Source organism: Sinocyclocheilus rhinocerous, unplaced genomic scaffold (genome assembly GCF_001515625.1).
Source record: "Sinocyclocheilus rhinocerous isolate Xijiao unplaced genomic scaffold, SAMN03320098_v1.1 scaffold8851, whole genome shotgun sequence".
In the NCBI taxonomy this organism is placed as follows: domain Eukaryota; kingdom Metazoa; phylum Chordata; class Actinopteri; order Cypriniformes; family Cyprinidae; genus Sinocyclocheilus; species Sinocyclocheilus rhinocerous.
The window spans coordinates 17,412-20,507 of NW_015663029.1; positions in this window are offsets into that span (position 1 = coordinate 17,412).

The window sequence follows — 3,096 nt, forward strand, 5'->3', positions numbered from 1 at the left end:
AGATAGATAGATAGATAGATAGATAGATAGATGTAAGTATTTGATGTACAGGTCAAAGGTCAAAATCCAGTTTGATAGAAAGATAGATAGAGATAGGCAAGGCAAGGCAAGGCAAGTTTATTTGTATAGCACATTTCATACACAATGGTAATTCAAAGTGCTTTACATAAAAGAAAAGAAAAAAAATAATCACAACAATAAAACAAGGAATTTAAAAACATTGAAAATGATTAAAACAATTGATTTAAGAAGTTTAAAATGAATTTAAGAAAACGATTATACATAGAATATAGTGCAATCAGTTCGGACATCGCACAGTGCTCATTCAATGAATGCACAGCTAAACAGATGAGTTTTGAGTCTGCATTTAAATGTGACTAATGTTTTAGCACATCTGATCTCTTCTGGAAGCTGATTCCAACTGCGGGCGGCATAATAACTAAAAGCAGACTCCCCTTGTTTTGTGTGAACCCTTGGTATTTCTAACTGACTTGATCCTAATGATCTGAGTGGTCTGTTAGGTTTATATTCAGTGAACATATCTGCTATGTATTTAGGTCCTAGGCCATTGAGTGATTTATAAACGAGTAAAAGTACTTTAAAATCAATCCTAAATATAACTGGAAGCCAGTGTAAGGACCTGAGGACTGGTGTAATATGCTCAGATTTTCTGGTTCTAGTCAGAATTCTGGCAGCAGCGTTCTGGATGAGCTGCAGCTGTCTAATGGTCTTCTTGGGAAGGCCGGTGAGGAGACCATTACAATAGTCCACCCTGCTGGTGATAAAGGCATGAACAAGTTTCTCCAAGTCTTGACTGGAAACAAAACATCTAATTCTTGCAATGTTTTTGAGATGATGGTATGCTGATTTAGTTACTGCTTTGACATGACTACTGAAACTAAGGTCTGTCTCCAGAATCACACCAAGATTTTTGACTTGATTTTTAGTTGTTTGACCCCTAGAGTCAAGGTATGCATTCACCTTGAGAACTTCATCTTTGTTTCCAAATGCAATGACAGTTTTCTCCTTGTTTAACTGAAATGTTTTTTTTTTTTGGCACATCCAACTGTTAATTTCATCAATGCATTGGGAGAGGGAGTCAATGGGGCTGTAGTCATTTGGCGTTAAGGCTAGGTAAATCTGGGTATCATCTGCGTAGCTGTGATAGGCGATTTGGTTCTTTCTCATTATTTGACTTTGTGGGAGCATATACAGGCTAAACAAGAGCGGTGCAAGAATTGAGCCTTGTGGGACTCCGCATGTCATGGACGTCCACTTAGACTTATGCTCTCCTATACTCACATAATAACCTCTCCCTTCTAAGTATGACCTGAACCATTTGATTACCATCCCAGAAAGCCCGACCCAGTTTTCCAGTCTCTCTAGTAGTATGTTATGAACGACTGAACTTTAAGTCTTCGAAGTGTTTCAAAGAGTTCACTGAAGTACTTCTTAAGGACATTAGACAAAATATTTGATGAGGACTCCTCGTTTCACTTAACATAAACTGAGGCCTCCTGTCTACTTCCTAAAAACAAACTGGAGGCACAGTCAAAAAAGGAAAAAAACAAAAAAAGATAAACAATAACGACTATGGGCCAGTTTTACTAACAGCTTGCGCCAGCGCAAACCATCTTTTGGTGTTAAAATAGTGCTGTCAGGTTTTACTAAAGACGTGCAGTGATGAATTAGCGCTGAAAAGACGTGGACACAGTTATTTTTGTGCTTGACCTTACTGAATATGCATTTGAGTTTTTCTTCCAGACGCAAAATTTATGGAAGGAGAGTATTCAAATGAATCACGCAATGCGTTTTACTAACGTTTACGCTCGTCAAATTACTGCCATTTGTGCCATTATTTAATGCCCAAAAAAGCATGTCTTAAACTTTTGCGCTTGAAATGGCTGCAATTATTGTTGCTAGTGGAGGCACCGCAGAGAACAGAGAGTGCCTCAAGACTTCGAGAGTGATTTCTCACAGAAGTGGCAGAAGCTAAAACAGAAAAAGCAGATCAGCAATAAATCAGTTTCAAAGTTTTTTTTGTTTGTTTTTTTTACTAATATACACATTTAAGCATTTATGTAAGTGAAGCAGAATAGACCAGAGCGTTACAAATACAAAGTGTTGTCTCTTTGTAAATCATTATATTTGTATTTATATTTGTTTTTAATATGTTATATTTTAATATAAATATATTTTACATATATTTGTAGATCAATATTAAATGCTCATTCAGTAACACTGCACTCACATATGTGTTAATTCACACATTATATGCATTTCTGTTTCGGTCTTTCTATTGTTAACATTTCTATCCATATTTTTTTCATTCTGCCCTCTGTATTAACGTACAAGAAGATCTGTATAGAAATTTAGAAAAAAGATTATAATGACAATTCTTCCAAATATAAAGTGAGGCAACAGGTAACAGCTGGGTAACAACTTTTTTTAAACAGCATTTTTAAATTTCGATGTCCTGCCATTGCAATTGTTTTGAAAAATATCTATTACATAGTATATATTACATAGCTGAAACATCTGCCAACAATGTGAAATATTATATGTGTTATTGCACATGCTTTATAAGTCCTGGATGTGGCAAATAAAGTTTAAGTACTGAGTTAATACAGGCTATGATTGACTATCAATAATAAAACTAGAAATGCTATAAGTTTGATTGCAACATATAATCATTGTTGTTAATATTGTTCATCGTCTGGTTGATTACGTCATCAATTGATTTTTCCGTACATTTCTGTCATATGTACTTTAACTGACAGTCACCACTGATAAGCTACCACTAAATATTGTAGAAACTTAATTTGCTGTAAAGCTGCTTTGCAACGATTTGTATCGTGAAAAGTGCTATACAAATAAACTTGAATTGAATTGAATTGAAAAAGCAATTGCAGCAGCAAAACTTCAGATCAATTCCTATCAATTCCCATCACAGATCTCAAACTTTGACTTTTGACCTGACATTCAATAACCGTTTTTTACTCCAAACATCGACACAATCACACAAACAAACACACAAAAGCACTCGAAATAGCTCAGGTCTGAATGCATTAAACACTATTTTTATCACATACTCGC